The sequence below is a fragment of the Ovis canadensis genome, chromosome 10 (assembly GCF_042477335.2).
Source record: "Ovis canadensis isolate MfBH-ARS-UI-01 breed Bighorn chromosome 10, ARS-UI_OviCan_v2, whole genome shotgun sequence".
Lineage (NCBI taxonomy): Eukaryota > Metazoa > Chordata > Mammalia > Artiodactyla > Bovidae > Ovis > Ovis canadensis.
Genome location: NC_091254.1, coordinates 96075869 through 96102331, shown reverse-complemented (window position 1 = coordinate 96102331; position 26463 = coordinate 96075869). Strand labels below are relative to the sequence as shown.

The window sequence follows — 26463 nt, the reverse complement described above, 5'->3', positions numbered from 1 at the left end:
CTTGGTGGTCAGAAAGGGATTGTTTGATCTGAGGGTAATTGTATCTGTGCTACTAAGACTTAATACTTAAGGCTTCCCAGGTGGCTCAGTGGTAAAGAATCTACCTGCCAATTCAGGAGATGCAGGAAACGCAGCTTTGAATCCTGGGTAAGGAAGATCCCCTGGAGGAGGGCATGGCAGCCCACCCCAGTATTCTTGCCTGGAGAATCCCATGAACAGAGGAGCCCATGGGCTATAGTCCATGGGGTCACAAAAGAGCTGGACACAACTGAAGGGACTTAGCATGCATGCACACACAGAACTAAGATCCCACATGCTTAGTGGCATGGTCAAGAGATCAAAAATGATAACAACAATAATAACAAATTTAAAAAATCACAAGCACATCTCAGTCATCGAAGACTCACATTCTGTGTTGGTTGCTGTGGGAGCGGTAAACAGATACCCAGTAAATACACGATGCACGTTATGTGTGTACACAGCATGTCATGGGAGGGCTGAAGCTTTTAAATCCAGTGGTCAGGATGGCCTCATGACGAGATAGCTGAGTAGCAACCAACCAGCAAATGGTGAAGTAGAAGCTCTTACGGGAAATGAGGGAAGAACGTGCCCAGGTGGGAAGACCAGCACCCACCAAGGCCCTGAGCTGGGAAGGTCAGTGTGGGGCCAGGGTGCCTGGAGAGGAAGGAGCGAGAACTCGAGGAGGCCGGGTGAGGTCAGAACACCAGGTTGCATTTCGAGGCTCTGTCGTTTCCTTGAATTGGTGTGAAGGGTCTCAGGACTCTGCAGAGGGCATCAATCCGCCCCCGTAACAAAAAGATCCTCTCACGTAGCTACTGAGTGAGGATTCTAGAGGGCCAAGGGGGAGCCAAGGAAAGAGCCTGGTGGCTCTGAGGTGTCCAGCCAGTGTCACGGTGGCTGGGACCAGCGTCGTGTGTGCAGAGGTGGTGAAAAGACTTGGGTCATGGACTCTTTGAAGGTCAAGGCAGCAGGATTTGCTCTGAGAGTCAGAGACAGCACACATAACTGAATCTGAGGCCTAAGTAACTGGAAAGAACCACTGCCATTCGTTGAAAGCCGAAGACCCATGGGAGGAGCAAGTCCCAGGGGGCAAGTGGTCAGGAATCTGGCTATTTTAGTGCCTGGTTGGCTCAAACTAGTATTTCATTATTTCTGCTTATTTATGACCCTTCACGATGATGCTTTTTGTACTGGGATAAAGTCACACAAACCTACAAAATAAAGACTGTTTCATGAGCTATGAGTTAAGGAGCTTTATGTCTTTAAAAATCCAATACTGCCAGCATTGATAATTGCATTTTATTACAGTTATTTTCTTTTTAGAATGACTTGGAAGTGATTAAAACAGTTAGGAAACAATGGGGACTGTATATAGAAAGATAAACTATTTTGGCAAACGGGGCTAAGGGAATTAAACAAAGCCAAAGCAACAAGCAGCTTCCCCAGTGGCTCAGAGGTAAAGAATCCGTCTGCAATGCAGGAGACACAGGAGATGCACGTTTGATCCCCAGGTCGGGAAGATCTCCTGGAGGAGGGCGTGGCAACCCAATCCAGAATCCTTGCTTCGAGAATTCCATGGACAGAGGAGACTGGTGGACTGCAGTCCATGGTTTCGCAAAGAGTTGGACACAATTGAAGTGACTGAGCATGTATGCAAAGCGACAGGAGGAGTTTGCAAAGGGTCTCATCAGATGTAGGGAGAGACAGAATGCCCTGCCAAGCTCTGGTGTAGCCAGAGCTCTCCTGGACAGAAGGGGAAAGAAGTCCTTTCAATGAGAAAAAAGCTATTCATTCCTCCCTGTCCCACAAACGAGAATATCTTGAGTACCAATCCTGATTGCAGTATTTCAAACTATGGCAACATAAATTATGATGAGTGGCCTTGAGATTTAATAACCTGCCACATTACAATACAGAGTGTTCCATCAATATCAATAATTGAGAGTAAGTGAAATAACCTGCCAAATATGTAGGAATTTAAGGAGCAAAACGTAATATCATGCTTCCTGGGCTAATGCACGCTACATGATTTTAAATGTCTTTTTTCCCCTATTTTATAAATGGCCAAGCATCTAATTACTGACCTATTATTTGGCCAGTGTCAAACTTACATAAAGGAATGCACGTCTGTGTCTTCTAGAGGAAATCTTTGCAGTAGTTGATGGTCAAATTTTTTAAAGCTGCAATTAAAATTTTCATTTTGGAGAGCTAAATTATAACTAGTATCATCTACATCTCATGTACCCCCAGGTAGGTTCTATTAAACAGCTGAAACAACACTTATTTAAGATGGTGTATACCTTCATTTCTAATTTGACAGCCTAGATTCTTTTATTCCTTAAACTTTCACCTTTTAATAGGAAATAATTTTCTAATTCATATTCAGTTTTCTGCATATAGGGCTTTTTTCTAAGTTAGAAATAGAAAATTCCAAATTAAGTTACAGTTGGATGAAGGGCTGCCTAAAGCCCATTGCCATAAATGGGTTTGACCTCAGAGAAAATGGAAACAGAACAACTTTTAGTCCATTAATTGCAAATTGCTGATGCCAGCAACAAGAAGGAGAGAAGGAATAAAATAAGAAAGAAAAAAACTAGAGAGAGAAAAAAAGAAAATCAAAACAATAAGCAATAGAGTCGTTTCTTATTGAAATGGAGAGGTCCTACAGATGGACACTCCCAAGTTCAGTAGAGCTTGTTTCTCGTTTTTGAACTTGCTTCTTGTTGTGGTTTGAATGTCTGTCCCCGCTAACTCCACATGTTGAAGCTTTAACCCTCATTGTGATGGTCTTAATATTTGGAGATGGGCCCTTTGGAAGGCAATGAGGTTTAGGTGCAGTCGTGAGAGTGGGGGTGCCATGAAGGAAGCTGTGCCCTTATAAAAAGAGGACAAGAGACCAGCACTCTCTCCCCATCATGCAAGCCAAGGCAAGAGGCTGGCCACGTACCGGCCTGGAGGAACCTGACCTTACTTGGCACCCTCAGGCTTCCAGCTTCCAGCTTGCGAAAAATAAAGGTCTCTTACTTAGGGCCCTGGTATTTCGTAATAAGTCAGTTCAGTAGTGTCCGACTCTTTGTGATCCTATGGACCATATCCCACCAGGCTCCTCCGCCCATGGAATTCTCCAGGCAAGAATACTGATGTGAGTCACCGTGCTAGTCTGTGGCATGTTGTTATGGCAGCAGAGTTGACTAAGATACTTTCCTTTGCCCCTTTGCACTCCAGATGGCTCCTGTAGTCTTACCTGCAGGCCCATTCTACTATGCTCAGCGCTTGCTGGGCCCCATGTAAAGGTTAGAAGAGCTGCATCCTGACCCAGACACCAGGAGGAAAGAGTTTTATTTACTTTCTCAGCGCATCTGCTCATATAGCGCAGAGCAATATGCCCAAATAAGGCCTCAGATCCACGGCGAGGAGGCCAAGGAAAGCTACTCCATCCAACATCCTTCCTGCAAATGTCAAACAATAGGTTGTTAGTTTACCAGTCTTTATGGCAGTGTTCTGAAACAGTCCATACAATGAACATTCTTCATATTCTGCATTGCTCCTTGGAAAATGTATTAATTTGCTTCTATCCAAGAAATCTTGCTAGTCAATCTTTATTTTCACCATGTGTTCTAATCCATGAATGCACAACTCTAAAGATTAACTTCCAAGTGATTTCTTAAAAAAAAAAAAAAAAAGGCAGCTCATGTCTTTATCCTCCAATATATTGCTGCCAACCTGGGCAGCTTTGGTTTTAGAAGTTTACATTTTAATCTAGTGACAATTCAAGCAGATTGCCTGTGTTAGGCTTAAGGAAAGTTTCAGAGGAAATACATCCTTCAGTTTCTGATCAGTTCAGTTCAGTTGCTCAGTCGTGTCGGACTGTTTGTGGCCCCATGGACTGCAGCACGACAGGCCTCCATGTCCATTACCAGCTTGCTCAAACTCATGTCCATTGAGTCGGTTTGTGATAGATTGAATGAATGTTATTGCCCCCCTTACATAGTCTTGACCCCATGAGAGTGCCTTTATAGGACATTTGGATTTATCTGACACTTCTTAAAAGTGTCTAAAAAGGCATGCTAGGTTTTTTTATTATTACCATTTAATATTTTTTAACAGATTGGGAAACGATTCATTGGATAGAATTAAATTTATACTACATTTTACATGACAAAATTTTCCCGGGTGGTGCTAGTGATAAAGAACTCACCTGCCAAAGTAGGTAGACACTAGTTCAGTTCCTGGGTTGGGATGATTCCCCTGCAGGAGGACCTGGCAACCCACTCCAGTGTTCTTGCCTGGAGAATCCCATGGACAGAGGAGCCTGGCGGGCTACAGTCCATAGGATCACAAAGAGTCAGACACGACTAAAGAGACTTAGCATGCATGCATACATTAGATATGCTTATGCTTAGCAATTTCCTTAAGTATAAACAAAAGTATCCATCAATGTCTCTCTTTTTTAATTCGACTGTGGTTGACTTACAATGTGTTAATTTTAGGTGTACAGCAAAGTGATTCAGTTACACATACATACATGCCTTTTTTTTTTTTTTTCAGATTCTTTCCCCTTACAGGTTATTACAAAATACTGAGGAATGATCGTGTCATTCTTCCACTGAAAACTTTAAAATGGGAAACAACAAAACCTTGCAACAGCTCCTGCTCTGAGAGTTAAGTGCAAACTCCTTAACACGTCTAATGGGTCAATGATGTTGGCTCCTGCCACCTCTCCAGCCCCCTCCCGCCACTGCCCCCTACCCCACTGTGGTGAAGTCATGCTGACCTCTTTATATTCCTGAGACTCTCCAGGTCACTCCCTATGACGCCCAGGCCCTTCTCAGGAGCCTTAATCCTCGGGCCTCAGATTAGCAGCAGGTTGTCAACAAACTCTGAAGTCTGAGTTGGTTATGCCTCCCCGTAGCATCCTTTACAGCCTCTACTGATTTTTATCGCCATAGTATAAAGTGTTCCCTGCTTGCTTATTTGCAGATTCTCAATGCCTTAAGGACAGGACCAAAGATTGTACTGCTTCACCTGCGTCCTTCATGCTGGGTTCAGTGTCTAACCCCGGGTAGACAGGCAAGTTATTTATTTTGTGCCTGAATTGTAAAACGGAGATCACCATGGTACCCGCCTTCTTGGAAGTCGTGAGAACTGAGTGAACTCTTACCTGGAATGCACTTGAACTAGCCCACAGCACATAACTGTTGCTATTGGTCGGTCTCTAAAGCACATGTGACTCTTTGTAACCCCACAGACTGTAGCCTGCCCGGCTACTCTAACCACCAATGTCCCCTGGAGTTTGCTCAAATTCAAGTCCATTGAGTCAGGAATATTATCTAACCATCTCATTCTCTGTTGCACCTTTTTCCTTTTGCCCTCAATCTTTCCCAGCATCATGGTCTTTTCCAGTGTGTCAGCTCCTTGCATCAGGTGGCCAAGGTATTGGAGCTTTAGCTTCAGCAACAGTCCCTCCAGTGAATATTCAGGTTGATTTTCTTTAGGATGGACTAGTTGGATCTCCTTGCAGTCCAAGGGACTCTCACATAACACATGCTCAATAAACCTTAGTGACTCTCACATAGTACATACTCAATAACCCTTAAAGATTGTAATGTACTGAATGGGCAAGTAATTGTTCTGACCACATGGACTTTCTGCCTTGGGACTCAACTTGGATCCGTGTTTCCTGTAGGGCCAAGAACTTATGAATATGGTTCACATGCGACATGTTTGAATATCTTTATATTTTAACTGATATTTATTCAATATTTTGAATAAAATATTTTATTCAATATTAACTGATACTTATTCAATCAGACAACGAGAGGCGGAGGGTGAAGAGCACAATGTCCCAGACCCATTTGCTTTAATACAGTGCAGGAAATGCTAAGTATGAAAACAGTGAGCTGAATTGTTATGGAGAACTGCAGGAGGAAGGGCGTTCAGAAGAGGTCAGGCCACGTGAATGTATCTGAGAGCTCATCTCAAAATTTTAACTTGAGGAAATATACATTGCAATAAATATAGGCCTCACTTGGGAAAGATAAAGTGCATCAAGTTACTTTACAAATCAGGCCAATCTATTACTGCACTGAATAATTAACTAATATTTTAATAGAAACCGTACTTTTCTTCAGAAGTTACCCAAGATATATATGGCCTCCCAGGTGGCTCAAGTGGCAAAGAATCCACCTGCCAAAGCAGGAGACTTGGGTTCGATCCCCTGGGGTGGGAAGATCCCCTGGAGGAGGAAATGGTGACCCACTCCAGTATTCTTGCCTGGAGAATCCCTTGGACAGAGGAACCTGGTGGGCTACAGTCTATGGTGTTGCAAAGAGTCAGACATGACGTAGCAATTGAGTACAAGGTGTAGGTCACACAATCTGAGTACTGAGATTGCAATATATATATATATATATATATATATATATATTTTAAAATGTAGTAGCGTCTTACACAAATCTTTATCTTCCTGGAATTGCAACAAATGTAACCTAACTAAAAGGATTACCAGCGTGCATCAACTTGAAAGATATAAGCCCTAATACCCCGGTCGATATTGTAGAAAGTGGCCCTCAAGATTCACATTTGGGTTCACATTTTCTTACTTACATGGGTAACTGTGAATCTAACGTAATGAACTGCTGACACCTAACCTCCCAGAAGAAATTGTCACAGCTGTTCTTGTTAAATGTGTCAGGAAATACAGCGATAATCATGCTTCTAGGTATGATTGTGTTTTTCCTCGAAACGTTCTGCACTCCATGGATCAGGACTGGTTGTTTCAGGGACTAAACCTCGAGGAGAACAACTCCATCCAGCTCCCTTGTTCAGCGATGCACGCAGAAGGGCACTGCACAGTCTTGTAAATAGCGATGATGGTCACCATTAGGAGTTCTAAGGTCGTACTACTGATGTTAGGGCTGCCTGGTTTTCTTTGTTTTGGGGGGGCCATCTTGTGCTTTGTAGGGTGTTAGCAATATCCTGGCCTCTATCCTCCTGGGGTCAATTCACTCTCTCCCAGTTACGACAGCTAAAAGTGTCTTCAGGCATTACCCAGCGTCTCCTGGGGAGCAAGACTGCCTCCCTCCAACTGCTTGAAGACCACTGCTGTGCACACACTCAGGTGCAGTGGTTTGAATGGCAGCCCTGACAGGGAAGGGATACACCCACACTGCATTCCTGCTGTGTGATCTTGGTGTCCCGGGCCAGTGAGCTCAGAAAGAGGCATAGGGCGGCCATAGCATCTACCTAGAATCTGATGGACTTGTTTAGTTGCTAAGTCACGCTGGACTCTGTCACCCCATGGACTGTAGCCCACCAGGATCCTCTGTCCATGAAATTTCGAAGATAAGAATACTGGAGTGGGCTGCCATTCCCTATACCAGGAGATCTTCCAACCCAGGAATCTAACTCTCATCACCTGCATTGGCCACCAGAGAAGCCTCTGATGGAATAATTACCCACTGGATTCAAAATTTGCAGTCCACCTTCAATTTTCAAAGCTTCTTCTACAAGATGACAACTGAGAATTTATGCCCTGGAGGTAGCAGGCATAAATGAGCCTTGTGAGGGCCTAGGTGGATTAAGCTTTTTATAAATCAACAGTGTAGTATGACTAACTGCCAAACCAAAGCCAGTCTGATCTTCAGCTGCATTAAGAGTTGCATAATTTATTAAATGATGGATTTCCTGTTCTGTACTTAAGATCATTTTTGGAAGGTTCTGAGACTGCATTTTAAGAATATCTAGGAAAGCTATCAGGAAATCACACATCTCTCTACAGAGTAAACCATCCGAAGAAGTTTGAGATGCCTCAGTGATGCTGAAACTCAGGCACAGACCTAAAGACCACTGATAAGACTAGAACAGAAAAGCTTTACGTCTCATATGAACAATTAAACTTGAAAACTAACACCCTCTTCTAATCCTGAGAGGCTGTGATTCCTTAACAATGATCTTTTATTTATTTATGTATTTTCTCTCTGGCCCATGAAAGAAGGTTGGGGGAACAGGTCTTGCCAGTGCAGGATGAACCAGGTTCCACGTGCATCTGAATAACTCAATACCGCTTTACAAACATCTTCCCGACATCTTGCTCTCTTAAGAACAGGATAAATATCAACCACCACCCCCCACACACACCCAGTTTACCCTACTTGACTTTTGCAGACATGCACAATGTGTTCCAGACCAAATAAATTATTGACTATTCTGCCCCGATACCATGGAATTTATCTTTTCTAAATAGCTTTAATCTTTGTTACCTAGTACATCATTATTTGTACAGCTTGGGTTTATCCATGAGAAGGGCTCCGCTGAGAATGTGATTAGACGGGATTGAAGTTTCCCACCAGTAAAGCTGTTCTGACCCCGCTGACGACTGAAGAAACCTTCAAAGGCGAATTTCCAGAATTACCTCCTCGCACTTTCCTTCTTTATTTCTTGAGACAACCTATTCATAAAGAGGGTCTTCTTATTCACTTATACATCATATATTAGATTGGATCTGTTTGTGACCCCAAAGTGACCTAATGTGAGTCACTATTGCACAGTATTCTTCCCCAGAATATGATGCGACCTTACTCAAAACAGGCTTCCCTGCTGGGTCAGATGGTAAAGAATGTGCCTGCAATGCAAGAGACCTGGGTTCGATCCCTGGGTCAGAAAGATCCCCTGGAGAAGGGAATGGCAGCCCTCTCCAGTATTCCTACCTGGAGAGTCCATGCGGTCCCAAAGAGCCAGCTATGACTGAGAAACTAACATTTTCAGTTTACTCACAATGTAAACTTTTGTTTCAGCTTCACCCTGAAGATGACCAACATGCGCTAGTTGTGATATTCTTTACAGAAAACACAGAGTTTGTTAGTTTTTAAAAACTAGCATTATATCTCCAATTAGACAACTTTCCAAATTTGTGAAATTCTCACTTTTGTTTAAATATCACTGATGCTCTTTTATATCATCTCAACCTTTAAATTTTAAATCAGATTAATTCTCTACCAAGCAAAATACCAAGTTTCCTCTCACTCCAAAGTCAAACATCATTTGAGGGGGAAAAAAAATCTACAAATAAACTAATATGATTAAATTCTGCCACAAAGGGGTGCCATGAATTTTTTAGACATTTCCCATTCATGTGATAATTGTTGTTGCTCATCTCCAAAAGTCCCCTCCCTTTGTCTTACAGGAAAGGGTGTGCTTGCTCCACTCAGTACTGTTGCTCAGTTTAGTAGACAGTCTTGAAGTTAAAAGTCAGGAAATGTGTTTCCCTCACCATCACAAATTGTGAGTCCTTTCGTTTCTGTATCAGACAGTTCCTACCTGTATAATGAATTTTCTGTCCCAGAGAGGACATGCTTAGGATTAGTCAGTAAATATCTAAGGGTTCTTAAAGATATCAGCCACAGATTTTTTATATAACTTCTACAACTTAACACAAAGCCCTACCAGTCTACAGTTATGAATGTCAGAGCTCATAAAAGCATGTGACGAAAAGGGAATCCTCACACATTGTAGGTGGAAATGCAAATTATTGCAGCCACTGTGGGAAATAGTGCAAAGCTTTCTCAAAAAATTAGAAATAGAACTACCATGCGACCCAGCAATTCCACTCCTGGATAGATATCTGAAATAAACAAAAACACTAATTTGAAAAGACACCTGCACCCGATGTTCATAACAGCACCGTTTACAACTGCCAAGACATGGAAACAATCCGAGTGTGCCTCCACAGACGAATGCCCACTGTGGAGCACTGCTCAGCCACGAAGAGAATGAAATAAGGGGATATCGCACAACGCAGGGAATCTAGCCGATATTTTACAATAATACAAATGAAGCATAGCTTCAAAAAATTGTGAATCTCTGCTTTGTAACATACGTAACATTGTGCCACAGTGCCAGTGAAGTCGCTCAGTCGTGTCCAACTCTGCGACCCCGCGGACTGCAGCCCACCAGGCTCCTCCGTCCATGGGATTTTCCAGGCAGGAGCGCCGGAGTGGGGTGCCATTTCCTTCTCCAGGGGATGCAGACGCTTTACCATCTAAGCTACCAGGGAAGCCCATTGTGCAACAACCATACTTCAAGTTTAAGAAAGCCTATGAGGGGACCTCCCAGGTGGTCCAGTGGCTAAGACTCTGCACTCCCAATGCAAGGAGCCTGGGTTGGATCCCCGGTCAGGGATCTAGACCCCATATGCCACAAGCAAGGGTTTGCCACAAGGAAGATTGGAGATCCTGTGAGCTGCAACAAAAACCCAACACAGCCAAATACATAAATCAATATAAACGTTTATTTTTAAGAAGTCTGTGAAAATGTTAAGACACGCTAGCGTGTATTCTTTGACACAGTGAGCAAGGCCTCTTGCTTCCCTCCTATCTGTATGATGCCTGCACCTGCAGTTGTTAAGCCCCTCCTGTAAATTCCTCATTTTTTAAAAATGATAGCCCTTGAAAGAGGCTACTGTCAGTGCCAGGCACTCATCTGGGCGGCCGGGCATCCATGGTGCTGTCCCCAGGACAGCCATTACTCATGGACGGGGGGACGGGTAGGCAAATGCATGACCACCTCTCCCTTTGGAGGACAGGTCTGTGCTGCATGCGACGTGATTTCCCAGGGGGTCCCAAGAGGGCTTGAGCCCCAGTTACTCACAGCAGACACACTCTTTACTGGTGCATTATTTTTTCCCTTGGCTTTTTCCTCCCCTATTTCAGTCCTCCACTGGAGTGGGTTGCCATTTTCTTCTTCAGGAGATCTTCTCAACCCAGGGGTTGAACCTGAGTCTCCTACATTGCAGGCAGATTCTTCACCATCTGAGCCATCAGGGAAGCCCCCTCATGCCTGGAATCGTCCTCCAAATGGACCACTTGCACCCAAGACCTCATGTCAAGCTCTTTTTCAGGGGGTGAACCCCAACTAAGGTAATTTCCCGGGTCACTTCAGTTTAATAAACTCTTATTGGGCATGGACTCTATGCGAGGACATGTGCCAGGGTTTAAAGATAAGCAGTGTAGTCACGCATTCTCCTGATCTCAAGGAGGGGTAGCTTGTTTTGAGGGCAAGAGACAAACAGATACGTCATCACAATAGAACAATATCATTGCTATGATAATAGCATGCACTGTGGTTTATGAGAGCTCAGAGAAGGGAGAGATTTTGCAGGGTGGGGGTCATGGTAGCAGCCATTTGTCTGAGATGCTTCCAGAAGAGGTGTGTAAACCAATACTAACAGTGTTAGTTATAATAATGGTGTGCTTCATGACAGAGGGAAGGCGGGAATAATCTGAACAAAGAAAGCATGGGCTGTGTATTCCTTCCACGTGACTTAGCGAGCACAAAGCCATGGCGAGCTTTCTGCTAGATGCTGAGCACGAATCAGCGGAGGAGACAGCATTTTGTGTGATATTTGTCATAACTCCACTGATTTTTCAGTGTCCTGTGAACATCTTGGCATCAGAGACCACTTTTCTTTTAGTTTCATACTGAAATTTATCAAAACCTTGCCTTTGTAGACTGTCCTCTATTTTAAACATCCTTATCAGGCAGCCTGATTTTTTTCTTTTTAATTGGAGTATAGTTGATTTACAATATTTTATTAGTTTCTATGAAATGAAATGAAATGAAGTCGCTCAGTTGTGTCCAACTCTTTGCGACCCCATGGACTGTAGCCTACCAGGATCCTCCATCCATGGGATTTTCCAGGCAACAGTACTGGAGTGGGCTGCCATTTCCTTCTCCAGGGGATCTTCCCAAACCCGGGTCTCCTGCATTGTAGGCAGACAGTTTACTGTCTGAGCCACCACAGAAGTCTTATTAGTTTCTGCTGTATAGCAAAGTGATTCAGTTACACACACACACACACACACACACACACACACATTCTTTTCCATTATGGTTTATTACAAGATACAAATATAGTATAGTTCCCTGCAGGATACAGTAGGAGGACCTGTCGCTTATCCATCCTGCATGTAATACTTGGCACCTGCTAATCCCGGTCTCTCAGCCTTTCCCTTCCTCGCATCCCCTCCCCCTTGGCAACCACAAGACTGCTGTCCATGGCTGTGAGTCGGTTTCATAGAGAAGCTCATTTGTGTCACATTTTAGATTTCTCATGTAAGTGATATCGGATGTCTTTCTCGGCCCGACTTCCTTCACTTCACGTGAGCTGCAAACGGCATTATTTCATTCTTTTTTTTATGGCATCTGACTTGTTGCTCTTGTTTGAGTGACTCGATGATGCAGAGATCAAGAAACCCACAACAACGTGTCTGAGGAGCTTAAAGCTGCTCGGCCTTTCCTCAGACTCGTATTTCTGAAATGAACTGAAAATGTCTTGGCCCCAAACCTTCTCTCAGCTTGTCAACCACTGTGATCCTCACCCTTGAAACGAGAGAGGTTGTTAATCGCGCATCTGAGTGAGCAACTTGCCCGCCGATAATCACTCAGGAGATTTTGCTCTGTAAACGTGACCTGGAGTTGTTCACAAAACCAGCTATGAGACCTTGGTCTGGGAGGTTCTGTCGATGTGAGAATCAGAAGTAGAAACGCAGGTGAAAGGGGCACCGTTGGCTCCCAACGTAATGAAATACACAGCCATCTGTGCATACAGGGACAGATTTATTTCCTGCTAAAACATGTATTTCCTGTCTCATAAACACAACTTGAACACACCTTTCAAACACCCAGGGAGAGACAAAGGCCGTGGGGCAGAGGGGCATGGTCCACTGGGCAGCTCGCGCCGGGTCAGTTTTCATCTACGGAAGGTCACGTTTCTCACTCTAAGTTTAGCATCCAGCCCAGCGCCCAGGCTCTATTTTTAAAGGATGATCCCGGTGTCTTAGCTCAGTAAACCGCCTTGTTTAAATATTCTTCTCATCTATTTTTTTTTCCCCTCCTCTAGGGAGCAAAGTATTTCCTGACATCTGTTTTGAATTTGTTTTTCTTTTAATTTCTGTGTATGCCTTTTTCCTATCATCTGTACTGAATTGAAAATAGCATGTTGAGTGGAAGGGTTTTTTTTTTTTTTTTTTGCACCATTTCTAGAGTAATATTACCTTTCACCCCTGGGAACTCTGAAAGGGTATGTGAGCTATGTCTTTGTGGATCGTGCGGTCATTGCCATGCAGCCACCTAGGTCTCAGGGGACCGAAATGAAGCCCTGTGTCCCTGAAAACCTCCCCGGAGCTATTTCATCAGTCTGGAATACTTACTGAAATAGATCAGCGGATGGCCGCTGCTGGGGACTGAGTGTCTCCCCCAAGTTCTTATCTTGAAGACTTAATCCTCACTGTGACCTGGTCTCAGGGAAATAATTAAGATTAGAGGAGGTCGGAGGGTGGGGCCCTCATGATAGGATTAGAATCCACATAAGAAGAGGTTTCTAGGTGGTCCAGTGGTAAAGAAACTGCCTGCCAATGCAGGAGACACAGACACAGGTTCGATCCCTGGGTTGGGAAGATCCCCTGGAGAAAGGAATGGCAACCCACTCCAATATTCCTGCCTGGAAGATCCCATGGACAAAGGGGCCTGGCGGGCTACAGTCCATAGGGTTGCAAAGAGTCAGACATGACTGAGCAACTAAATAACAACAAGGAAGGGACACCAGAGAACTCCTTCCTGCTCCATCTCCCTCTCTCTCTCCCTCAGTCTCCACTACTACGAGGACACAGCAAGAAGGCAGCTGTTTGTAAGCTAGGAATAGAGCCCTCCCCAGAATCTGCCATGCTGGCACTTTGAGCTGGTACTTCCAGACCTCAGGCTATGAAAAAAATCAATGGTGATGGTTTAAGACCCCCATCCGTGGTACTTTCTTGTGGCAATCCCAGCAGATTAGCAAGGCAGCCTTGTTGCAGTTTTCATGGTTGCCCCTCTCTACATCAATAAACCTCTTCCAGACAACCTGGGTGGGGATCCCTCCTTCACTAGGGATGACCAGACTGCCCATGTCAAGCTGTTCCTTGAAACTCTAAACTCTGGCAGCTCCTGATGAGGACAAAATGCAATAATGCTATTTGAAAGTGAAAGTGAAAGTTGTTCAGTCATGTCCAACTCTTTGCAGTCCATGGAATTCTCTAGGCCAGAATACTGGAGTGGGTAGCCTTTCCCTGCTCCAGGGGATCTTCCCAACCCAGGGATTGAACCCAGGTCTCCCACATTGCAGGCAGATTCTTTACCAGCTAAGCCACAAGGGAATGCTATTTGGGGTATGCTTTATAGACCTTTTGGAGAACAAATGAAAATAGAAATTAAATAAATTGCTTATAATTCCACTACCCTTAGATAAATAACAAGTATGTGTTTCTAAGATTATTTCTAGTCTTTTAAACATACATATGCATGCTTAAATTGAAGCACACATGTTCATATATTTGCATGTATATGTATATGCATGTATTGTTCTATGTTCATGAATACTATACATATGTATTTGGTGGATATGTATTTTGTAAGTGTGTATACACACACGTCTATGAGTAATAACATATCTGCATGTGTATTATATATGTATTTGTATTCATTGTTGTTCAGTTGCTCAGTCACGTCCAGCTCTTTGTGACCCTACTGCCAGCAGCACACCAGGTTTCCCTGTCCTTCACTATCTCCTGGAGCTTGCTCAAACTCATGTCCATCAGTCGGTGATGCCATCCAACCATCTCAACCTCTGTCATCCTCTCCTCCTGCCCTCAATCTTTCCCAGCATCATGGTCTTTTCCAATGCGTCAGCTCTTCACATCAGGTGGCCGAAGTATTGGAGTTTCAGCTTCAACATCAGTCCTTCCAATGAATATTCAGGGTTGATTTCCTTTAGCACTGACTGATTTGATCTCCTTGCAGTCTAAAGGACATTCAGGAGTCTTCTCCAGCAGCACAATTCAAAAGCATCAGTTCCTCAGTGCTTAGCCTTCTTCTGTGGTCCAACTCTCATATCCATACATGACTGTTGGAAAAGCCATAGCTTTGACTATATGGAACTTTGTTAGCAGAGTGATGGCTCTGCTTTGTAATACACTATCTAGGTTTGCCATAGCTTTTCTTCCAAGGAGCAACATGTATTTATATAAGCACATGCTGTATACACACATACATAATACCTATGATGTCAGCCAAAGATTAGATTCTTGGTGATTCAGAATCTGGAGAATTGAGAATAAATGAACAATTGGAAAATGGAGAGAGTTCTTACAAAATATTGCTGAAAATTAGAACATGGATCCCTTACTGTGCTATTTGAAAAATCAAAGTAAATATTAGAATCCTTATTTGCTGCTCAATGGCCAGACTATTTTCCAAGTCTTTGCTGCTCAGTTGCCGGACTTTTTCCAAGTCTTTGCGGCTTCACGCAAAGACTCTCCCATGTGGCTCCCTGGCTTATACTTAGGATAATATAAAAATGTCTCCAAATAGGGCTGACCTGATCATCCAGCATGGGTCAGTTTCCAAAGGACATTGCGGTTTTCTGCACTGGGCATCTCTTTAAATGAACTATTTTGTGAGTAAACACTATTTAAACAATAAAGCAGTATTTAGAGGTGAAATATCGTTCTTCGTAGTAATGAGGGAAACCTAGAAATCAAAGTGAACAGTAGATAAAGGGAGAAATACAATGAAGATTTAGCTTTTCGGCCACCTCCCAAGGACTACCCTGAGAACTGAGGACGGCGAGGGAGGTCCACCACCAACTGCGAAGGCAGCCGGGTTCTGAGTTGGAGGGTGGCTCTGCCATCTCTCAGTGACCCAGGGAGCCCTTCCATATTCTCGAGGCCATTGGCCCCTGGCCATCTGTATTTTGAGATCTTTGCAAAAGAGTGGGAAAATATTTTCTTCTCTTTTCCAGCAGGAAATAATTTCTGTAGCTGATTGACTTACTCTAAAACAGTCCTCATTCTAGAATTCACATTTACTTAAATGGGCATCTCCTTTTATAAAATGAAATGTCTGATCAGACTGTCTCCCAAGTTCAGTTCTCACGATCCCCCCACGACCTTGGAAAGGAAGAAAGGGACTAGATGGTCTTATTGTGATGTGTTCCTGAACTGTCGATTATGAACTTCTGAAATTGCTAGGATGAATAAAACCTTGGAATATTTCCTAAAGGTACTTACTCTGTGTTTTTCAAAGACAGTTCCAAATGGGATATTAAGATGAAACATGGAGATAAAGTGTTTTAAACATCATGAGAAGTTTTTTTCTATGAATTAAACGATCACATGATTCTTTAAAAAAAAAAAAAAAAAGCAAACAGGCATTAGGTTTCTTTGCAAGTTACCTAAAAGATGATTTCCTGAAGATGACGAAGCAAAATGTCCCATTCCTGTTTTGCATGAACTCTAAAGGATGTGGGGTGTCCAGCCTGGGTGGGGAAGAGATAAAGGAGCTTAAGAAGATGAGATCAAAGCCTGTACACTAGAGGGGAAAATGCTTTTTCTGTGCGGCTTTGAAAAATCTCTTCTTCAAGGGATCCCCTTCCCCACTTACTCTAGGGTTTGGCATATGGTTCCTGCTACAGATGGATAAGCAGTAATACAGCTGTTAAGTATCTGGCACTCGCTCTGCGGTGCTCCCCGCCAACTGGCCAGCAGAGCCTGGGCTTGTACAACGAGCTGATTCCTCCCAGCTGCAATGTGAAAGAAAGTAGAGACGTGTTGTTATTCACCGGTTGTCCTTCTAAGCCATCTTAGCTTCGATGCAATCGCGACAAGGATGACTTCCGCAGAGGCCAGCTTCTCCTGAGCCAGTGTGCTCTGTGCTCTGAATAACCAATGAACAGAAATCTCAGTCCAGGGGATTTGTGGGGCATTTGCTGTGCTGCCTAGATGCCAGCAGCACCCCTACAAAGCCCATCAGACTAGAAGCAAGGATATCCATCCCCCTGTAGATGTGGAAGAACCATCCGAAGGTTGCCTTCCTCAGCAGTGTGTTTCAGACAAAACATGCCTCAGGCAATGCTTATAGTTAAAACAGAGAGAGCTCTGAATTTGAAATGAAACCCACAAAAAACTGAAAGTGTTGCAAAAGCAAATGCTATCTGGGAGGCCAGAGATGCGAGAAGGAGGAGGTGATGAATCAAGCTTGCCGGGGGAAGTCACCGTCCACTCTCTTAGAAAGGGCAAAGGTCACGGTCATCTTTTAGAAATGTGAGAGAGATACTATGGCAGTTTATATATTCTTGATGAAGATGAAAGCATCTTATCTGTAGATACTTAATATCCTGGATTTCCTTTTTTCTTCTCAAGGGTGGTTGAACCATCTCACTTTGAATGGTCATGGAGGAGAAAGGGGTCTTGCCGTAGGACCCCTCCTCACGATTACTGAAACTCACAAGCTGCCCCCTCCCTCTCCAGCCCCAAATCAGGGATCATCTCAGCTATCCCTGAGCATCTGTGCTTCATCTCTGCGGATCCCAGCAGTTTTATGAGGTAGGGAGGAAGCAGTGAAAAGGAGAATGATGCACCAGAAAATGGGATGTTTGCAAGATTCTCCTGGACGGCTCTGAGGGACTGCCAAGGCCTGTGATGAAGGGACATCTGGGCTTCTGGGAGGAGGAGAGGGGTGATCAGGAAAGGCACAGACCGCCAGGGAGGAGGAGACGGGTGATCAGGAAATGCACAGACCGCCAGGCAAGCCTCTTGTTTGCTCCCTATTGTGGCTTCTGAAATACTATACACTGCTTGAGCTTGCTTGACCGGCAAGGCAAAGACCAACCCCCCAAGGCTCTTCAGCAAGTTCACAAGGAAAGTGGGAGCGGAGGGAAAGAGCGCGAAGTCTTAGAGAGAAACTGCAAGTCCCCGCAGGACCCACCCCAGAGTCACGCTGGATGCATGAGCCCACCTCCTGCCAGGGGACAGGCTCTGTTATCTTTCCCCAAGTGCAACAGAAAAGCTATCATAAACCACGGTTACACAGCCCGTGGCGGGGGAGAAGGCAGAGTGGCCAGGAGCACAATTATCATAGAACATAGAAGGGAAAAAAGACAAACAAATTTACAGTTTGCGGACATCAGGAGCTAGTTGAAAGGAAGGAGGAGAAGCAGTGAACAATGTCGCTTTTCCTTTTACTCACCAACATGAAACGTTTTCATTAAGCAGAGTTGGAGGAAAGATAATTAGTATTTTCAAAGCAGCACTTTTGTAAAACATCAGAGCAAAATGAAAGAACAGCATCCTGCATGGAATACACACTGAGCTTGTGCGATTCATCTGGGACCCAGGATAAGACGCTTCTAAACACTCCCCTTATCTCCCCTGGCTGCCCGTTTCATCACACGTGGAAGGAGAGCTTAGGAAATAGCACACGGGCTAATAAGCGTTGTCTGGTCCCGTGATTTATCTTCTTCAGAAGTTATTGCTACGTTCAAAATGATACCCAGTGAAGTGTCACGTGTTAATTTAGAAATATTTCAACAAGAAAATGTATCTATGAACTTTGTGACGCTGCCACATTACTGTTTAAAACACCCTCTCCTTTTTCCTCCTCTACTGGCAGCAACCATGGCAGCAACATACCTCACGGATGCCACTAAATACTCAGCAAAATGCATATGCTAAGTGCCTTCTGTGTGCAGCGCGCAGCACACGCAACATGGCAGGGTTGGGACGGTGGCAGAGACAAAAGAAAGAGAAGGCAAAGAAGTCTGGTTTAAGGAGTAGACTTTCCACTACTGGTCATCTCCATGAGCCAAATTCTTTCAAAGAACCTGTTAAATGAAGTGAAGGGCTTTTGAGAAGTGGCGGAGTAATCCCCCTTGCCTGTCAGAACAAATAGCCTGGGCTTCCCTGGTGGTTCAGTGGTAAAGAATCTGCCTGCCACTGCAGCAGACGTGGGTTCAATCCGTGGCCCAGGAAGAGTACACAGCTAAGCCCATGAGCCACCACTGCTGATTTTGTGCTTAAGAGTCTGGGAGCTGCCTCTCCTGAGCCCACGTGCTGCAACTATGGAAGCCCACGCTCCTAGAGCCCACGCTCCGCAGCAACAGAAGCCACAGCAACGAGAAGCCCGCCTGCCGCAACTCTGCAGCCCCTGCTCTCTGCAGCTAGCAACAAGCCTGTGCACCAGTGAAAATTCAGCACAGCCAGATAAATAAATAAGTAAATAATTAAAAAAAAAAAGACTGAGATGAAGAGAAGAAGGAAGAAACATGGGAAGAAGTGTGCCTGTTGGGCTTCATGGTTGGTAACTTTATGAAAACGTTGGGAGAAACACTCCTGTCTTGTTTTACTGATGAGATAGAAGTCATGGATCTTCTAAAGAATTATTCAAAATACTGAGGTATCTGGTCCTAAGATATTCTTTCTCATGGAAACAATGTTCAAATGCATGCATGTCATTTGGACCAGATTGCTTTATCTTGACTACATTGGTGGAGTTTAGGACGATGACAAAGAATCACAGAACATCAATCGCTCTCTTGCCTTCACAGGCACAATGCCCCCTCCCTTAAGGTTTATTTTGGTAGCTTCTCTCTCTCTACTGCTGAAACCCCGGAACAATTTGCCATGCTCATATCCAAAAACAGTGATTCTGGAAAGAAATCTTATCATGCAGGAGACCATGGGAATATAGGTAGAAGGAAAATCCACAGAATCTCCAGGGAAGCAGGGAAATGCAGACAGGGCCTGTTGCCATGGTAAACCCAGCTTCCTTTCCAAACCTAACCTACCTTGCTTTGAAAAACAGTCTTGGTGCCAACTAAAGCTAATCGCTAGTCTTCAGACTTAATGGCCAACATTCCTGCTTTCATATTCTCACTCACACCAACTCCTACAGTGTCCTAGGGAGAGCACGGGATAAGACAGAAAGCATATGGCTCCAGCCTCTGGTTCTGGTACTAATCTAGCTATCAATGAAGATGAGCATTTTGCCATGGAGCTCAGTGGTAAACAGTCTGCGTGCAATGCAGGAGACACAGGAGACCTGGGTGTGATCCCTCGGTGGAGAGATCCCCTAGGGAAGGAAATGGCAACCCGCTCCAGTATTCTTGCCCGGAAAATCCCACGGACCGAGGAGCCTGGGGGACTACAGTCCATGGGGTCACAAAGAATTGGACACAACAGCACACACATGGGTCTTATTTTGTTGCCATTCTGTAGGAAAGTACTTCCCCTCTTTCCTGAATCTCTACGGGTTAGTCACTGCATACCCAGTTCAAGATCCTCTCTTTAATATCTTACATGCTCTTCTGAGCTGAGCCTCATGTATAACAAGAAAGTTGAGACTACTGGAATGCTATGATAAAGTGTATTAAGCAGAACACTAAAGAATAAATACATGGGGGTTAAGTCATAAGGAATGATCAGCCACTAAAGAAACATGCAGCCTTAAGAATGTCTTTCTTCTCGTCTTGGTTTCACTGCAAGATTTCCCGGTCTTATGACTTGGCCAGATTTCTTTACAAGGGTGGATATGTTAATTGCAGATGGTACTCAATCCATGTTCCATCTCAGAGTTGTCTTTAAATTTTATTGATTTCATCTGCTGAATTTCTGTCATTTCAGCACTTTCTCCTCCTAATTGCTGTTCCACACAGCCTTGAAGTGTCAGAAAAACTAATCTTCTTGGATATTAATGCCCGCTGAAAAAATACCTGTTGTAAAAAGATGGTGACAAAATAAAATACGTGTGAGAAATTTTATAGAATTCTCTGGTTTAATCAAAGTTAGGTACTTCCTGGGTGGAGTATGATCTACAATGTCTCAATGGAAGCATTTTAATCTATGTTTATGATGATGGGTTGCTTCATCCTTCTCAACTTTTACCATCTTTTTCTCCCACTGCAGTATCTGGGGTTGAAAGAGATAAATTTGTTACTTCACTGGGATTTATCTATTTAACTGTTAATAAATATTTCTTCAACAACTACTCTGCATCAGGCACTGTCCTTGGTCTAAAAATAGAGTAGTGAACAAAACAAAGATCTCTGCCTTGATAGAACTACTTGACTGGATGGAGACAGGCAATGAGATGAAAAGTGAACATTAGCATGTTGTGTGCGTATGTGTGTTAGTCACGCAGTTGTGTCTGATTGTGACTCCTTGAACTATAGCCCGCCAGGCTCCTGTGTCCAAGGAGTCTCCAGGCAAGAATACTGGAGTGGGTTGCCATGCCTTCCTCTAGGGGATCTTCCCAGCCCACGAATTGAACTCAGATCTCGTGCATTGTAGGCAGATTCTTTAGTGTCTGAGCCACCAGCGACAGAGACAGGCAATGAGATTAAAAGTAACCACGTAGCATGTTCAGTTCAGTTCAGTTCAGTTGCTCAGTCATGTCCGACTCTTTGCGACCCCGTGAATCGCAGCACGCCAGGCCTGCTTGTCCATCACCAACTCCCAGAGTTCACCCAAACTCATGTGCATTGAGTTTAAATGTTCCTAAATGCTAAGCAATAAAAATAAATATAAAATACCAGGATTGCATTTGAGATGAACCTTTCAATAGGATGGCCCAGGGAATGAGAAAAAATAAAAAGAGGCGGGTCATGGACGGTGGGGCTTCCCTGGTGGCTCAGTGGTAAAGAACCCGCCTGCCAATGCAGGAGACCCGTGTTCAGTCCCTGGGTTAGGAACATCCCCTGGAGAAGGAAATGGCAACCCACTCCAGTATTCTTCCCCGGGAAATCCAATGGACAGAGGAGGCTGGTAGGCTACAATCCATGGGGTTGCAAAGAGTCAGATTCAACTTATCGACTCAGCACGCTTGGTTGATGCCAGAGCATATGGCTTGAGCAACTGGAGGAATAGGATCCATTACCTGAAAAGAGTTGGGTAGGGAGTGTGTGTGGTCAAATATCAAGAAATATCAGGGCCCTGTTACCTATTTCCAGTGTGAGAATCAAGTGAAAATGTCAAGAAGTTAGTCGGACAATTGGGTCTAGAGGGAGAAGCCTGGATTAGGGATACAAACATAGGAAAGAACTATAAATGGAAGTTAAAACCATGAGATAACCCAGGGCTTGAAGACAAAGGAGGAAGGTACACGTTCTGATCCTTGTAGAGGTCAGGGACTTGGAGAAATATGCAGAGGAACCGGGGAAGGGCAGTGGGAAGCTGAGAAGAAACCCAGGCAGAATGACAACCCAGAAACCAATAAAATAAAACATCTTAAAGCAGAAGATGCTGTTGTTTAGTTGCTAATTGGCGTTCAACTCTTTGTGACCCCATGCACTGTAGCCCACCAGGCTCCTCTGCCCATGGAATTGTCCAGGCAAGAATACTGGAGTGGGTTGTCATTTCCTCCTCCAGGGAATCTACCCTACCCAGGGGTTGAACCCACATGTGCAGCATCACAGGCAGTACCCACTGAGCCACGAGGGATGGTGGTGGTAGAATCCAAATCGCAGGGAACTCAAGGAGAAAGGGAAGAAAGAAATTGGCTTCTTACCAGGAATTTTCCTCCGAAGCTTTCTTTATTGAGTGGATTGGCAGTAAGAACTTTTTTTTTCCAACCAAAGAAATAAATGGGTTGTTTTCTCATAAAAATTTTGGAAAGGCACAGGAACACTTGTTTAGCTGAGGTGTTACTTGAGCAGCCTGGCAAGCGTCACCTCATTTACAGCAATCCTAGTGGCAAAGTTCCTTCAAGACTGATGTTCCAAACAACACTCAACTTGGCTTTCAGTCCAAAAAGCTGGAGGCATTTTTTTTCCTGAAAATTTCTCGAAAATTGTAGGCTAGGTTATGATTACTAAGAAATCCTGGAAAGCTGTTTTTTTTTTTTTTTTGTAAGGAATAATCTCCTAAAAGCTTTCTTTCATGTGTAAGTACCAAAATACCTAAGTCAACATCATTTTTTCTTTTACTTTCCATAGTCCTTCATGGAAAATATTTCTCAACCTGGGAGCAACTCAAATTTGCACTCTGTAAAAATAAAAGCTATATCAACCTTAAGCACTATAGAGGAAAACAGTCAGAGATATATTTTAAAGTAGTGAATACTGCACTCAATTATTTGCTTTTGTGCCAAAAGGAACATAACATAGTGTGGACTCTGTGCTGGAAAGATGGAAGAACATGTCTTTGTCATGTTTTAATTGTCTGACAAGACAATTAAAGGAATCCTGTTGCAGTAAGAAATATTAATGAAATCTCTCAAATCCGTGGCCACTTGCCTTTCTAACAATTCATTCCCTTTTGATGATTAAGAAGCACGTGGGTGCCTGCCAGAGAGGACTGCGATCAATTTCTGACTACTCGAAAGTTTCTTTTGCATGGAAGAGAAGATGAAAACATGAGCTTTGCCGGAGAATTCTGATACATTTGAGAAATCCTAGATCTGATGCTGCTTAACTCCTAAAACGCCAACCAGTGTTATTAGAAGTTATGCATCAATTTGAAACAGGGTCTTCCACTCAGTCATCATTTGAAATCCACATGGGCAACACCTTTGTTCTTAGATTGTCATCCATCAGCTCAATGGTGATCAAGGAGCCCCAATTCAACATTGAGTTTCTGAAGTCTAATATTTACCAAATGTGCAGCCTTGATCCCTGGCAATCCTCTTTCTGAGTTAGAAAACGGAGACCACTGGCTTCCTCAGAGTCTACAGTGACTTGAAATTATAGCTGATTTCATCTCTGACTTTCCCGTGTACCCACTGTTTTTCTCATTCTATTTATTCAATACAAAGCTACAGCATGTTCTAAACCTCTCTAGGTAAAGTGAAGCAAATTTGCTAGTTTACCACTGTAACACTTGCCTTAATTTAGAGAGAATCATTTTTTAAAAGCATTTAAGGAATAAAATGAAACCTCATAATTAACCAAAAGCAATCATCTCAAATTTGCAGCATTATTATTTAAAATGCAAAATGACCTCAGATTTTATTTTTACTTTCAGATATTATGGACATTTTAATATCATTATAGACTATATACATTTTTCAGCTCAGATGGTAATTTGCTTAATTGGAAAGATACTTCAGGACAAAACAATAGGCCATGATCTGAGTTTTCATGACTCAATGTAGGGTTTCTAAATTTAGCAAATCTATCCATGGGACATACTTACACTGAAAAGCTATTCACTGTTTATCTTCAAGTCAAATTTAACTGGGTGTCCTATATTTTATCTGACAACCTAGATCAACATCACAAAAGTAAATAAAATGCATGAAAAGCATTTATTTGATTCCCTTTTGGAATGAAGCAATGAAAAATCTTCCTTTAAGATAGCATTACTGTTCTTATCTTTTTTATTTTTATTTTTTTATTGAGGTATAGTATATTTACAATATCATGTAAGTTTCAGGTATCAGGACAGTGATTCAGTTATACTTATATATATGTATAACCTTTCCCAGATTCTTTTTCCTTATAGGTTGTTGTATAATATTGAATATAGTTCTTGACTGCAGGCTCCCTCAGTGGCTCAGCAATAAAAAATCCACCTGCAATTCAGGAGATGGGGGTTCAATCCCTGAATCAGGAAGATCCCCTGGAGGAGGGCATGGCAACCTGCTTCAGTCTTCTTGCCTGGAGAATCCCATGGACAGAAGAGCCAGGCAGGCTACAGTCCGGGGGTTGCAGAGTCAGACACGACTTAGTGACTGAACAAAAACTGTGACTGTTTTTAAAACACTAGACAAAACTGATTGTTTCCAAGTGGAGGCCAGAAGCAGCAAGTAGTCAGCAGTGATTCTCAAACCTGGGCCAGGGGTTGCAGCAGCAGCATCACCCACGGGTGCTGAGATCTGCACGCTCAGGTCCCACCCAGATGGCTGAATCAGAATCTCTGGGGGGTGGGCCCAGCAGTCGGTGTTTGCACACAGATTCTGATACGCAAGCTTAAGAATGCGTGACGGGGGGCCTCTTCTACTTTCATTCATGTCTATAAAAGAGACAAGGAATATGTCCACACTCAAGAACCTTGTTGTTGGCTTTGGTTTTACTTTTTATTGCAGATATGGAGCATTTGTGGCCTCTTTTAAATTTTTATTTATTCCATTATTCCGTTTTATTTATTTATTGGCTGTGTTGGGTCTTCATTCCTGGACAGGCTTTTCTCTAGCTGCGGTGAGCAGGGGCTAGTCTGCATTTGCGACATGTGGGTTTCTCACTGCGCTGGCGTCTTTTATCACGGACCACGGGCTCTGGGCGCTCGGTCCTCAGCAGTTGCAGCTCCCACACTCTAGGACACAGGCTCAGTAATTGTGGTTCATGGGCCTAGTTGCCCCACGGTGTGTGGGGTCTTCCAGGACCAGGGGTTGAACTCTGTCTCCTGCACTGGCAGGTGGCTTCTTTACCACTGAGGCCCCAGGAAAAATCCCCATTTCTGTCCTCTCTTAATTAAACAGTGAAGATGTGGATATGAGGGTGGAAAGGAACAAAGAGAAAAGTTTTGATCTGTTGTTTGAAACAGCCCTTCCTCCAAGAGCTGGCCGAAGACGGTTTCCTCAGCACCAAGATTATTTATTGACTACCATCTGAAGCCATTTAATCAAATCAGCTCCTTTGTAAGGTCAGTTTTGCAGATAACGGGGCCACCTTATCTAAACAGTCCGTCATAATGGTTTCTAAGCAAATCAAGGAAGGAACGTTTTGAAGTTGCTAGAGGAAATGCTAGGCATAATGCTTTGGCTTTTCACAGAGGAGTTTGGATCAGGATGTGAACAAAGAGACAGCGTAGCAAAGACCTTCTGAAACTCTGAAGAAGCTGTGAACTATAGTTAGGGGCATCTTCGTTTTGGGAATTTGATTGGACATTACCTTAATTACATTGCAAGCAGATTCTTTACCATTTGAGCCACCAGGGAAGCCCAAGGGTACTGGCATGGGTAGCCTATCCCTTCTCCAGGGGATCTTCCCGACCCAGGAATCAAACTGGGGTCTCTGGAATTGCAGATGGATTCTTTCAGTTCAGTTCAGTTCAGTTGCTCAGTCGTGTCCGACTCTGCGACCCCATGAATCGCAGCACGCCAGGCCTCCTTGTCCATTGCCAACTCCCGGAGTTCACTCAGGCTCATGTCCATCGAGTCAGTGATGCCATCCAGCCATCTCATCCTCGGTCGTCCCCTTCTTCTCCTGCCCCCAGTCCCTCCCAGCATCAAAGTCTTTTCCAATTCTTTACCAGCTGAGATATCAGGGAAGCCTAATTACAATAATAGGGAATTTTATATCCATGGGCTTAACATGATATTAAATTAGAATGTTATTACTTGATAAAAATTTTTCACCTAGCTGAGATCCCTGCTTTTTTATATCTTCTTACTCTAAATTTTGGCCTAGTCTAAGGGTTTTGATCAAATGAGCATATTTCTACTAGCATCTTAAATAAAAAAATAAATATAAATTAACTTTAGGCTGTTCACCTTGGTCATTTCTTTCTTTTTGAGTGCTGTTTTTCAGGTTCTAAATGTAAAAAAATAAGTACTGTTTTTGTACAATATAATTGTCACCCTTTCCAATATAGTACAATATCTTCATTTGATGAGGCCTGATTAAATATTTCATTAAAT

General features: G+C 43.5%; 1 long non-coding RNA gene across 1 annotated transcript in view; it reads right to left on the bottom strand.

Annotated features, from left to right (window-relative positions):
* Positions 1–3403: 3403 nt before the first annotated feature.
* The window catches only part of LOC138446825 (uncharacterized), a 40969-nt gene continuing 17909 nt past the window's right edge, over positions 3404–26463 (bottom strand). Inside the window, exons 2-3 of the long non-coding RNA XR_011259561.1 lie at positions 4220–4341; positions 3404–3470 (exon numbers count right to left, since the gene is read on the bottom strand). This is a non-coding gene — a long non-coding RNA (uncharacterized lncRNA). The remainder of the gene's footprint in view (positions 3471–4219; positions 4342–26463) is intronic.